Consider the following 15,161-nt stretch of genomic DNA (forward strand, 5'->3'; position numbering starts at 1 on the left):
TACAAGAGCAGTAGCGAACTGTGGAGGGAGTAAGATTTCTTTTATTTCCCTATTTAATCTACTGTTTTACACTGAAGAGCCAAAGAAACTGGTAGAAGTACGCATAATACAGAGAGATGTAAACAGGCAGAATACGCGCTGTGGTCGGCAACTCCTACATAAGACAACTCGTGCTTGGCGGAGTTCAGATCGGTTACTGTTGCTACAATGGCAGGTTATCAGGGTTTAAGTGAGTTTGAACATGGTGTTATAGCCGGCGCACGAGTGATAGGACACAGCACCTCCGAGGTAGCGATGAACTGGGGATTTTCCCGTACGACCGTTTCACTAGTGCACCGTGAATATCAGTAACCCGGTAAACCATCATATCTCCGACATCGCTGCTGTTCGGAGAAGATCTTGCACGAACGCGACCAACGATGACTGAAGTGAATCGTTCAGAGTGACAGAAGTGCAACCCTTCCGCAAACTGCTGCAGATTTCAGTGCTGGACTATCAACAAGTGTCAGCGTGCGATCTATTCAATGAAACATTCAAAGAAAAAATTCAACGAAACATCGCCGCGCGGGATTAGCCGAGCGGTCTGGGCGCTTCAGTTATGGACCGTGCGGCTGGTCCCAGAGGAGGTAGAGTCCTCCCTCGGGCATCGGTGTGTGTGTGTGTCTGTCCTTAGGTTAATTTAGGTTAAGTAGTGTGTAAGCTTAAGGACTGATGACCTTAGCAGTTAAGTCCCATAAGATTTCACACACATTTGAACCGTTGATGACTGCACGACACAAAGCTTAACGCGTCGCCTGGGCGCGTCAACACCAATATTGGACTGTTGATGACTGGGAATATGTTTCGTGGTCGGGCGAGTCTCATTTCGAATTGAATCGAGCGGATGGACGTGTAGGGGTATGGAGACAACTTCATGAATCCATGAAACCTGCATGGCAGCACGGGACTGTTCAAGCTGGTGGAGGCTCTGTAATGGTGTTGGGCGTTTGCAGCTGGTGTGATATCGGACCCCTAATACGTCTAGATCGGCAACGGCCTTGTCGAAGTGTATACACCGGTACCAGTGACATCACTGACGTTCAGCGCTGTCGGGCGTGGTCGGCACTTGGATGCGTGACCATCCAGGCCCCCATGCGCTGTTGCCATTTTTCGAGGTGCACTCACCCTCCTGATGCCAATTGAGGAGCTACTCGACTGAATAGTAGCGGCTTCGGTCAATAATACCATCATAACGACTGGGAAAGTAGTGTGCTGACCCCACGCCCCTCCTATCCGCATCATCCAGTGAGGATGACACGGCGGTCGGATGGTCCCAGTAGGCCACTCGTAGCCTGAAGACTGAGTGCTCTGATACGTCTAGATACGATTCTGACAGGGGACATGTACCTAAGCATCATGTCTGATCACCTGCATCCACTCGTGTCTATTATGCATTCCGACGGACTTGGGTAGATCCAGTGAGACAGTGCGACACCCCACAAGTCCAAAATTGCTATAGAGTAGATCCAGGAACACTATTCTGGGTTTAAACACTCCCGCTGGCCACCAAGCTCCCCTGACATGGACATTATTGAGTATATATTCGATGCCTTGCAACGTGCTGTTCAGAAGAGGTCTAGACCCTCTCGTTTTCTTACGGATTTATGGACAACCCTGCAGGATTCATGGTGTCAATTGACTCCAGCACTACTTCAGACAATAGTCGAGTCCATGCCACATCGTCTTGCGGCATTTCTGCGTGCTCGCAGGGGCCCTCCACAATATTAGGCAGGTGTGCCAGTTTCTTTGGCACTTCAGTGTATGTTAAACTACTTGTCTCAGAGTCATCTACTTCGTTGTAGGCACGTTTAAACGTTAATATGAAGCACCCCGTATATACTGTTTGTAACTTTAATGCCTGACTTATTTTATTTAACCTTCAACGTAAGATTGTACATTTCACTGAGTAGGTTATGGCAGCATTTTAAACTTTTAACTGCAGTCACACCCGTACCAATATGACAGTTAACTTTTTGTTGAGCCTTTAACCTGATAGTCAGGTAACCTGCAGCCGGAACTGGGTCACTGTTTTAGCTCCCTGGTAATAACCATTTCATCTATATCTACATCCATACTCCGCAAGCCACCTGACGGTGTGAAGCGGAGGGTACCTTGAGTACGTCTATCGGTTCTCCCTTCTATTCCAGTCTCGTATTGTTCGTGGAAAGAAGGATTGTCGGTATGGTTCTCTGTGGGCTTTAATCTCTCTGATTTTATCCTCATGGTCCCTTCGCGAGATATACGTAGGGGGGAGCAATATACTGCTTGATTCTTCGGTGAAGGTATGTTCTCGAAACTTTAACAAAGCCGGTACAGAACTACTGAGCGTCTCTCCTGCAGAGTCTTCCACTGAAGTTTATCTATGATCTACGTAACGCTTCCGCGATTACTAAATGTTCCTGTAACGAAGCGCGCTGCTCTCCGTTGGATCTTCTCTATCTCTTCTATCAAACCTATCTGGTACGGACCCCACACTGCTGAGCAGTATTCAAGCAGTGGGCGAAGAAGCGTACTGTAACCTACTTCCTTTGTTTTCGGATTGCATTTCGTTAGGATTCTTCCAATGAATGTCAGTCTGGCATCTGCTTTACTAACGATTACCTTTATATGATCATTCCATTTTAAATCACTCCTAATGGCCGGCCGGTGTGGCCGAGCGGTTCTAGGCGCTTCAGTCTGGAACCGCGCGACCGCTATGGTCTCAGGTTCGTATCCTGCCTGCGGCATGAATGTATGTGATGTCTTTAGGTTAGTTAGGTGTAAGTAGTTCTAGGAGACTGATGACCTCAGCAGTCAAGTCCCATAGTGCTCAGAGCCATTTGAACCATGTGAACTCCTAATGCCTACTCGCAGATAATTTATGGAATTAACTGCTCCCAGTTGCTGACCTGCTATTTTGTAGCTAAATGATACGTGATCTACCTTTCTATGTATTCGCAGCACATTACACTTGTCTATATTGAGACTCAATTGCCATTCCCCTGCACCATGCGTAAATTCGCTGCAGACTTTCCTGCATTTCAGTGCAATTTTCCATTGTTACAACCTCTCGATGTATCACATATATTTCTGAAACACGATAGGAGGTACTGGAATTAGTAGTTAAACGAATGACAGGACAATACGGATTGGTCGAAATGCGATCGACAGCTCCCCTCGCGCGTATTTGGGCGTATTTAGCACGGAGGGTTTGAATGCTGCCGGCCAGTGGTCGCGAGTAAGCTGTGCCCTGCTGCGCTGTATACGCGCCGGCCCCCAGGAATAGCTTGCAGACAGGGGCCGTGGCCGGCCACGCGGAAGCATCTGATTTTTGCAGCTTCCGCGCCGACGCGTCGGCGGTCGCAGGCTAGCCACAGGCTGCGGGTCCGCCGGCGGGCGCACGCCACGCTGCACAAACACAGCCCATTACGTGTACACTTACACACCCCCTGCCGTGCCTCACTCCTACACTCGGCTGAACATTACAGCTAAGCACTAAAAAACTTGATAACAGTTTCGTGTTACACATTCATTCACAGATAGAGCAGTATTCAAACTTCACTTGTGGTGTAACTGTGCGAAAAACGTGCGACCTCAAAGAATCCTCTTCGCTAATGACTGAGTGGAAAAAGGAAAACGGGACGGAGTAAAGGTTGGATATACACCAAAGCGGATGGGAGGAACAACCAATAACGAGTTGAAGTCTGCTGTAAGGCCGACGGAGGGTAGTGCTCAGCTCACCTGCTAGGTGTTGCTGCGTAACACCCTTCTTCGTCCTCCACGGGGAAAAATACATCTAAATCATCTACACTACTGGCCGTTAAAATTGCTACACCAAAAAGCAATGAGGATGATAAACGGGTATTCATTGAACAGACATATTACACTATAACTGACACGTGATTACATTTTCATGCAATTTGGGTGCATAGATCCTGAGAAATCAGTACCCAGAACAACCACCTCTGGCCGTAATAACGGCCTTGAGACGCCTGGGCATCGAGTTAAACAGAGCTTGGATGGAGTTAACAGTTAGAGCTGCCCACGCAGTTTCAACACGATACCACAGTTCACCGAGAGTAGTGATTGCCGGATTGTGACGAGCCAGTTGCTCAGCCACCACTGACCAGATGTTTTCAGTTGGTGAGAGATCTGGAGAATGTGCTGGCCAGGGCAGAAGTCGAACATTTTCTGTGTCCAGAAACGCCAATACGGGACTTGCAACTTGAGATCATGCGTTATCCTGCTGAAATGTAGTGTTTCGCAGGCATCGAATGAAGGGTGGAGCCACGGGTCGTAACACATCTGAAATGTAACGCCCACTGTTCAAAGTGCCGTCAATGCGAACAAGAGGTGACCGAGACGTGTAACCAGTGCCACCCCATACCATCACGTCGGGTGATACGCCAGTATAGCGATGACGAATACACGCTTCCAATGTGGGTTCACCGCGATGACGCCAAACACGGATGGGACCATCATGATGCTGTATACAGAACCTGGATTCATCTGAAAAAGTGACGTTTTTCCATTCGTGCACCCAGGTTCGTCGTTGAGTACACCATCGCAGGCGCTCCTGTCTGTGATGCAGTGTCAACGGTAACCGCAGCCATGGTCTCTGAGCTGATAGTCCGTGCTGCTGTAAACGTCGTCGAACTGTTCGTGGAGATGGTTGTTGTCTTGCAAACTTCCCCATCTGTTGACTCAGGAATCGAGATGTGGCTGCACGATCCGTTACAACTATGCGCATAAGATGCCTGTCATCTCGAGTGCTAGTAATACGAGGTCGTTTGGATCCAGCACGACGTTCCGTATTACCTCCTGAACCCACCGATTCCATATTCTGATAACAGTCATTATATCTCGAACAACGGGAGCAGCAATGTCGCGATACGATAAACCGCAATCGCGATAGGCTACAATCCGACCTTTATCAAAGTCGGAAACGTGATGGTACGCATTTCCCTCCTTACACGAATAATCACAACAACGTTTCAGCAGGCAACGCCGGTCAACTGCTGTTTGTCTATGAGAAATCGGTTGGAAACTCTCCTCATGTCAGCACTTTGTAGGAGTCGCCACCGGCGCCAACCTTGTGTGTGAATGCTCTGAAAAGCTAATCATTTGCATATCACAGCATCTTCTTCCTATCGGTTAAATTTCACGTCTGTAGCACGTCATCTACATCCTGTAGCAATTTTAATGGCCAGTAGTGTATAATCCGTGCACTTGTGACAGGCGGGGACTTTGTGTTACACTATCACTTCTCTCCTTCTTCTGTTCTACTCGCGAATGATGCTCGGTAAGAGCGACTGCTGGTAAGCTTCTGTGTGAGTTCGGATCTTTCCAATTCTTTTTTCCATTGGCGTTTCCCGAGGTATACGTGGAGGAGGCAGTATACTGGTTGACTCTACTCAGAAATTGCAAGGGCCATTCAAAAAGCAAAGCAATAAGTTTTTCTATCGGTCAGCTTCGGTTGAAAAAATGCAGAAATTGTTGTGGGACATGATGGACTATTTCCGCTTCAGTACCTCCAGTTTCAGGAAGTTCTTATACGCGGCAGTGCCAACTGTAGCCTTCTAAATGACTTTTCTAACGAAGATGCATTCCAAGAAGAGAGCTATCACTGGATTTCATTGGGCGGAAAATCGCAGAATGGCAGATATTCATAAGCGATTGCAGAATGTCTACGGAGACCTGGCTGTGAACAAAAGCGCTGTGAGTCATCAGGTGAGGTGTCTGACGTCATCACAACGAAAGCGAGCAAAACTGTCACCCAATATCATGCTGGCCACCCACACACCACTGTGACTCTTGCAATGTTGGAACGTGCGGACACTCTCATTTGAGGTGATCGACAGATCACAATCGAACACCTCGATGCTCAACTGGACGAATCTTTTAGTAGTGCTGACACACTCGTTCAGCAGTCCGCAGCTCGTGGTCTAGTGGCTAGCATTTCTGCTTTTGGATCACGGCGTCCCGGATTCGATTCCCGGATGGGTTGGCGATTTTTATCTGCGTGGAGACTGTGTGTTAGTGTTGTCCTCATCATTTCATCATCATTTGTGACAGTGGCTAGATTGGTCTGCGTAAAAAAATGCGCTGTTAACAAACTGAAACTTCGTACGGCCGCTGATGACCGTGCAGTTGACCACCCCACAAACACATAATAACGACTCGTCCACCAGCTGGGGTAAATGGTTCAAATGGCTCTGAGCACTATGGGACTTAACTGCTAAGGTCATCAGTCCCCTAGAACTCAGATCTACTTAAACCTAACTAACCTAAGGACATCACATACATCCATGGCCGAGGCAGGATTCAAACCTGCGACCGTAGCGGTCGTGCGGTTCCAGACTGTAGCGCCAGCTGGGGTAGTCGGAGTTGTCTGCCCATTGGGTTCCTCGCTACTTAACAGAAGATCATAAAGAACAACGGAGGACTGTTTATGAGGAATTGCTTGCGCGTTACGATGCTGATAGTGACAATTTTTGTCGAATATCTTCACAGACGATGAAACATGGGTTCGTCACTTCGAACCGGAAACAAATCAGCACTCCATGGAGTGGTGTCACATCATCTCTCCTGCGAACAAGGAGTTCAGAGTCAGATCCTCAGCTGGTAAAGTCATGGCGACATTCTTTTGGGGTTTTGAAGTGGTTACTCTGTTTGATGTCCTGACTCATGGCGCAACGATCAACTCTGAAGTGTATTGTGCTAACGTCAGATGAAGAAATGACTTCAGCGTGTTCGTCACCACAAAAATTTAAAACGACCTTCTCTTTCTCAAACATGGTTCAAATGGCTCTGAGCACTATGGGACTCAAATGCTGAGGTCATAAGTCCCCTAGAACTTAGAACTCCTTAAACCTAACTAACCTAAGGACAACATTCACATCCATGCCCGAGACAGGATTCGAACCTGCGACCGTAGCAGTCTCGCGGCTCCAGACTGTAGCGTCTAGAACCGCACGGCCACTCCGGCCGGCTTCTCTTTCTCCATGGCGGCGAAAGGCCTAACACAAATCTGCGCACCCAAGAAGAGCTTACAAAACTTCATTGCAATGTTCTTCCTCATCCGTTCTATAGTCCAGATCTCGCACCTTCCGAGCTCCATCTGCTTGGCCCAATGAAGGATTCACTCTGAGGAAGCGGTACATAGATGATGGAGAGGCTATTCCTGCAACAAGTCGTTGGTTCCAATATCGATCAGTAGAGCGGTACCATGCAGGCATACAGGCCTTCTCAGTAAGGTGGGGTAAGGCGGTCGCATTGAGCGAAGCTTATGTTAAAAAAATAGAGGTTTGTGGCAAAAAATAGTGGAGAATATGGTGTATAGGAAGCCCGAACAAAACCAACTGCTTCTAGAAGAAAATGTGTGGCACGTGATGCATGACTTCTGCCACTGGAGACGGATGTGCATGCTTTCGCCTTTACCTGAGCTTCTTCGGATGTTCGCTACTTCCTCCATCAGTCTTATCTGGTACGGGTCTCAGACGGTGAACGATACTCAAGCATCGGTAAAATGAGGATTTTGTAAGGTATTCCCTTCATGTGTGGACTATACCTCTATTTAAGTCTCCCAATGAATGCCACTCTGGCATCTTTCTTACATTTAGAAGCGTTTATGTGCCATAGTGGTTTGTTTATAAGAGTGTACTGTTTTCAGATGAACATTTTGTGCAGAGCGTAAGAAACTAGATTCGTACTTCTGCGTTGTCCATCAGATCCACCCACTTAATTTCCGCATTTTTGTGCACATTACAAAGGCTTATAGCCTCTTCTTGTCTTTACCATCCATCTTCTACTTTATACTTTGATAAAAAAAAACTACACTCTACATAATACTTTCCTATAACAGCTGCAAAAATTTAACCTGATATTTCCTATTAGTGAATTTTTCTTTTTCATCAATGTTTTTTTCTGTCTACTGCCGGCCTCAATTTTATATTCTCTCTACTTCGCCCATCACCCGTTCATTTACTGTCCAAACAGTCGTCTCCTACGTTCAGCGTCTCATTTCCTAATCTAATTGTCACGAAATCATTTAGTTCAGTTCGCCTACGTTCCAATACAACTAGTTTACTTTTATTGGCGTCTATCTTATAACATCCATTCAACTTTTATTTCAAGTATTTGCCATCTCTGCCGGAATTACAAAGATTAGATGATCGAAAGATATCTTTCGGATAACGCGTGTTCCAGAAGTACTAATGTACTACCCATGTAGCTAGGTTAGTTATGCAGCCAAATTTCTGGAAATATAATTGCACAAGAAATTTATTTCTGACTTATTTCGTTTTCTCTAAAGGATATAGATAGCTCTAATCTTTATATTCAACTAAGCTTTAGATTAAATATCTTCTGAGTCTAAGTACGCTAAATTTTTTTGCATCTTCCAAAATTAGTTTTTATATGCAGGATGTTTCCAAGTTTTTGCGTTAAACATCTACGAGTGACAGGTCACGACACGAGAAACAATTTTTCTTTGAGACAAAATGTTAGCTTACGTACGTGATGTCGCTTAGGATCCTTTAGTAAACACGGGCCCTGGGACGAATGGATTTCACTGAAGTATCAAGGTCTACTAAGCAGGTGTTCTGCATACTACCTAGCCCTGTAAATTGATACAGTGATTTTCAACTAGAAAAAGGTTCAGAATGATTGTCTCTAAAGAGAGAAAGGTATTTTAGAAGCTTGACTATCCTGTTCCACAAAGAGCTCATGGCCGCTTTCTATGGGACACATACTGCACACGCCGGCCGGTGTGGCCGTGTGGGTCTCGGCGCTTCAGTCTGGAACCGCGAGACCGCTACTGTCGCAGGTTCGAATCCTGCGTCGGGCATGGATGTGTGTGATGTCCTTAGGTTAGTTAGGTTTAAGTACTTCTAACTTCTAGGGGACTGATGACCACAGATGTTAAGTCCCATAGTGCTCAGAGCCATTTAAAAATACTGCACACGAACACTGGAGAGTGCCTATGCCCTACCACTTCTAAGGCGCGTAACTAATTATAAAAGACTAAAAGAACACAAGAGTCATCATAAGGAAGCATCAGTGCACATTTTTATCTCTAACATAAGTTGTTCTCTATGACGTAATCTATCACCCCTGGACGCTTGGAGGATGGATTTAGAAACACCCAGTGTGTGTGTGTTTGTGTGTGTGCGTGTGCATGTATGTATGTGTGTGTGACTGTGTGAGTGCGTGTGACTGGCGGTTGTCTCAACTAAGTATGCCCATAACGTAATAACACAGACCAATGAAAGTCTCCCAAATATTAGTCTACATCAGAGTACGAGCTACTTTCTGCCGAACACTCGCTTCCGAATTACAAATTTACGTCGTGTAGATCCGCATGACGTATTATGCCTAAATGGTACCAAACTTCTGTGTCGCTATACCGTCTGATGTGACCAGTTGGCTAAGATATTGTGGTATAAATCAGGAAGAACAGGATCCAAATCCAGTTTGTGCATCTAGCTTTTTGTTTTACGTGGTTTTCCTAAACCGTTTGAGAGGAATGCCGGAATGGTAGCTAAGAAAATGACGCGACCCATTTCCCCATAGTTTGTTCTCCAAGGATATTCCCATCCCCCCCCCCCCCCTCCTACACTCCTTTCGTATGGCCGTAGAATATAGATTCCCACAGTGGCTCATTAGAGTCACGCACATATTGAAATATTGAGATATTCTCATGCTGCCATGCCGAAGTGTCATCGATCGATTTTGTTTCTTACTGCCTGCTATTACTGGAAGCCTGTCGAATTATTTAAGACACGTAGCGTATTACTGGGATGTAGGAAGTTACAATCAACGGTTGCGACAAACGAAAATAGCTCTATATTGGCCTTCGCGCAAATGTTGTTCTATATTCTTAGCGGACGCAAGCAAGATAATGCAATAGGAAATAAACAATTAAGTTAGAAGATATTGAAATAATTCTTTGTTGGTGGAGAACACAACCAGGCATAAATATTTTTAAATAGCTTGATTTTAACGCCATTACGGGGCTCAGGCTATTATGCCCATCTTCCGGTGGCTAACTTTTTTAATTACAGAAATATTTTCCTCAGCAGCTAACTGTCCGCGCCGAAAAATTTGCTGATAGACGGCGTTTCGTTTTGTTCTGGTCCTTAGGCCTAAATGAAAACAAATACTACTTTAGGAAAGCAATATATACCAAATTCATACTTTTAATGGTCGGCAGGACGAATGTTAATAGTCTCAATGGCACGAAATCTGCATTTATTTAAAAATTCCTATCAGAACTCTCTGAAACCTTACAAAGCGAATAAAATGTGTCAGGAATCATTATCTTGTGTCCTTATGTTAAGATAAACCGGGCAACGCAGGGTAATACGCCAGCCTTAAAATAACACGCTGCATCCGAAAGGCACATTATCGATTGCGTGCTCTTGCACTTTAATGTCTTACGTTCATGTAGGACTGTTTATGATATACTGCAAACTGAAGCAGGTAACTGTGTTCAGTCATCTTTTTATTAATATCCACGATGCGTTTCGACGGTTTTTTCTTTGGGATCCATATGAAATCGATTACATCCACATATAAATCAGTAAAATCCTAGAAACGCTTCGTTGACGTTAGTAAAATAGTGTGTGTGTGTGTGTGTGTGTGAGTGTGTGTGTGTGTATGGGCACGCAACTGAGAACGAGAAAGAAAGAGAGAGAGAGAGAGAGAGAGAGAGAGAGAGAGCCTTTAAAAAACTAAGCACATCAAACAGGTATGCTCGAAAGTACGAAAGTAGAAATGTTATCTTCATAAACAGGTTATTTCTCCGATGAATTTAGGATTAACAGAGTCAGTAGGTTAAAATTAATGACGAATGTTAACCAAAATCGAAATAAGAGTAACATCGCATGGGGCGCAATGAAGCGTAACATGATTGCTAATACCCTCTCTAGGCACTAACAGTTTATCACAATGTGCAAGTAAGGTTCATAGATTTTTCACCGTGCTTTAGTCTACTGGAAAATATTGTCACCAGAAGATTATAAGGAAATGCGGATCAACTTACACATTATTTCCATATCAAATTTTGAATGGCAATGTTCTTTAAATACCAGTAAATACACGATAATCCCCATTACAAAAGATTGCGCTATGTGTGGTTAACGTTTGGAGAGTGTCGTATTGCTTAAGTAGTTTGGGATATTAAAGTGTGAAATAGGACAAATATGGTAATCTTGTAGTAGGAATGGCGAATGAAAGAAGATTTGTTAGCTAGAAAGGAAAACATTAATATGTTTCTGTAGCAGTGAGAGAGTGGCTCAATATTTAAACGTCTCTCCCGCACAGGCCATGAAGGCCCAAAGGTACCAACCGGCCGCCGTGTCATCCTCAGCCAACAGGCGTCACTGGATGTGGAAATGAAGGGGCCTGCGGTCAGCACACCGCTCTCCCGGCTATATGTCAGTTTCCGAGACCGGAGCCGCTACTTCTCAATCAACTAGCTGTTCAGTTTACCTCACAAGGGCTGAGTGCACCCCGCTTGCCAACAGCCCTCGGCAGTCCGGATGGTCACCCATCCAAGTGCTAGCCCAGCCCGATGGCGCTTAACTTCGGTGATAAGACGGGAACCGGTGTTACCACTGCGCCAAGCCCGATTTAAACATCTGCGTGACCGTAATAACTGGCAATGCGACAGCGACCTACACATGTTCTGCGACGACAAGAAGGGAAGGACAGTCAGTAGACCACAAGCCAAGAACGGACTATGATGGAGAATTCATCCGTGTCACTTTCAAAGGAACAGTTTCGGCATTCTCAGTAAAAGGTTTCGGAAGATAACGAAAAATCCAAAAACTGAATGTTATTTGTTCTAGGATAGGTCTAGAACAACTTCAGGATTTTCAGGCATTTTTGTAGATATACAGGTTGTTAATGAGAAAGTATTCCACATTTTTAGGGGTGACAGTGTGGACCAAAACAAATAAAAATTGTCCATTAAATATCGGTTCTAAAGTGCAAACCTTAAGAGCTGTGAGGACTCGCTCATCTTCGCTACTGTGAAACACGCCTATTTTGCGGCAAGCTCATGTTTTGAGAGGTGGTAGTATGTACCAAAACAAGAACAAATGTTCATTAAACATGATATGTAAAGAGAAGATATTAAGAGCTATGAGCACGTTGTCTGTGGAACAGATGTTTTGCTGTAGTGGAGACGAACAAGCTCTTAAGGTATACATTTTAGAGCTCATATTTACTGACATTTTTTCTCTTGTTATGTTCCATGTTACCACCTTCCAAAAATAAGCAATTCTGTTTTTTAACACCCTGTATAACTTACTAACAGGAAACAAATACAATTTCGGGAAAGACGCCCACAGCATTCAAAGGGTTGGTGATAGTTCTGGGGAAAGGAAGACTCGTGAAAATACTCGGAAATATTAATAACACATTCATATCTTTTTCACGGTGATGGTGAGAGTCTCAATATCGTGAAGTTTCATGTTTGTACATAGATAACAATCAGAACTGTTTATAGCCTTATAAAGGAACCGAATGTGCCAAGAACTCTTTTCTTGTGCCCTTATGGTAGGGCAAATTGGACTAAGTGGTTAAATGAGCAACGTCGGGTAGTACGCCGGCCTTAAGACGACACACAGCGTTGGAACGACATATTTCGATAGCTTCCTCTTGCACTTCAGCTTTATTAGGTCCATGTAATGCTGCTTAGGATATAGAAGAGTTTGAAACAGTTGCCCATGTAAGTCACCTTTTTATTAACAATCTCATATAGCAAACAGCGATTGTTGGAAGAAATCTTTTCTTTCCTTCCAAGACAATTCTCTTTCACCGTTCTCCCTCTAATAACATAAAAGTGAACTCACTAAGTATTTTATTCATTAACGTAGATCACACCGAAGTATACTACCTGACAAAATAGTGAAAAAAAACCCAGAAGGGAAAAAGTAAACGAAATGAAACTTCGCGGGTTGAGAAGGCATGTTGTGTTATTTCATTGACTATAATACCAAGACAAATTTACAATGAACTTGGCAGTATGAGCCCATTTTTCAGTATTACGTTGCTTCTACTCTGGCCTGGGTGCGCCGATTCTGTTGGGAAGGGTGTCAGAAAGCTGCAGTGTCCTATCCTTCTACAACTGCTGTAACTGGTCCTTCATATCCTGAATGCTGCCACTGGAATGGAGCTGACGTCCAAGCTGCTCACTCACAGGTTCCATCGGGGATTAATCAAGGGAATCCTGCTGGCCAGAGGAACACCTTAATATCATACAGAAATTCATAGACGCGTGCAACGTGTGGACGAGCATTGTCCTATTGAAAAGTAGCACCACACTTACTGTCGCATGAGAGCTGATACATGACTACACAGAATGTCCGTGATGCTCCGTTGTGCCATCATAGTTCCTAAATCACTACTATCCGTGATCTGAAGTCATATCCGATGGCTCCCCACCCCATTATGCTAGGAATAATACCATATGTCTCTCCAGAACATCGGAAGAATGGATTTTCTCTCCAGATCGTCACCCTATTCGCCGACTGTGTTCATCCGGGGTAGTGCAGAACTGTGATTCGTCGCAGCATACAATGTGCTCCCATTCAGCATAAGACGCCATGCTTACCGGTCACGGCGCCACTCTACAGTGTGAAAAGTATTGAAACCGACAAACTCTGGGAGGTTGTAGGGGACATCAAAACAAATATTTTTCCCTAATGTCATTTTTTCCTATGAGGATTATTTAAACCGCTGGAGGCCGTATTACGCTCTTCAGTTGTTAGAGGCCGTATTACGTTCTTCAGTTGTTACACGACATATTACGCTCTTCACTTGTATAGGCAACTGCTGTCCATTGTCTGCTGTGCATTGTGTCTGTTTACTACTGGAGCGATACACCTGTAAGGAGTACACTGATATGGTTGGTGCGTACTACCTAGCGCACCACAACGGACGAGCTGCACAGCGGGTTTATCAACAACAATATCCTAATCGCCGTATACCGTATCATACGACCTTTGTTGCTGTGTACCAACTTATGCGTGAGACCGGGTCATTTAGGAGATTACCTGGATAGAAACGCCACCAGTCCGGAGCCGCGCTGCTGCTACGGTCGCAGGTTCGAATCCTGCCTCGGGCATGGATGTGTGTGATATCCTTAGGTTAGTTAGGTTTAACTATTTCTAAGTTCTAGGGGACTGATGACCACAGCAGTTGAGTTCCATAGTGCTCAGAGCCATTTGAACCAAGCTACGCCGCGATGCAGAGCGCCTCTCTTGCAGAGTCTGCCACTTGAGTCTGCTAAGCATCTCCATAACGCTATCACGCTTACCAAATAACCCTGTGACGAAACGCGCCGCCCTTCTTTGGATGTTCTCTATCTCCTCCGCCCAACCGACCTGGTATGGAACCCACACTGATGAGCAATACTCAAGTATAGGTCGAACGAGTGTTTTGTAAGCCACCTCCTTTGTTGATGGACTACATTTTCTAAGGACTCTCCCAATGAATCTCAACCTGGTACCCGCCTTACCAACAATTAATTTTATATGATCATTCTACTTCAAATCGTTCCGCACGCACCCTCCCAGATATTTTACAGAAGTAACTGCTACGAGTGTTTGTTCCGTTATCATATAATCATACAATAAAGGCTCCTTCTTTCTATGTATTCGCAATACATTACATTTGTCTATGTTAAGGGTCAGTTGCCACTCCCTGCACCAAGTGCCTATCCGCTGCAGATCTTCCTGCATTTCGCTGCAATTTTCTAATGCTGCAACTTTTCTGTATACTACAGCATCATCCACGAAAAGCCGGATGGAACTTCCGACACTATCTACTAGATTATTTATATGTATTGTGAAAAGCAATGGTCCCATAACACTCCCCTGTGGCATGCCAGAGGTCACTTTAACGTCTGTAGACGTCTCTCCATTGAGAACGACATGCTGTGTTCTGTTTGCTAAAAACTCTTCAATCCAGCCACACAGCTGGTCTGATATTCCGTAGGCTCTAACTTTGTCAGGCGACAGTGCGGAACTGTATCGAACGCCTTCCGGAAGTCAAGGAAAATAGCATCTACCTGGCAGCCGGTATCTAATATTTTCTGGGTCTCATGAACAAATAAAGCGAGTTGGGTCTCACAC

General features: G+C 44.9%; 1 protein-coding gene across 3 annotated transcripts in view; it reads right to left on the bottom strand.

Annotated features, from left to right (window-relative positions):
• Positions 1–15,161, bottom strand: part of LOC126356321 (complexin) — a 653,706-nt gene that overhangs the window by 603,679 nt on the left and 34,866 nt on the right. The gene's annotated exons all lie outside the window — the stretch shown is intronic.

The sequence above is a fragment of the Schistocerca gregaria genome, chromosome 3, assembly GCF_023897955.1.
Source record: "Schistocerca gregaria isolate iqSchGreg1 chromosome 3, iqSchGreg1.2, whole genome shotgun sequence".
In the NCBI taxonomy this organism is placed as follows: domain Eukaryota; kingdom Metazoa; phylum Arthropoda; class Insecta; order Orthoptera; family Acrididae; genus Schistocerca; species Schistocerca gregaria.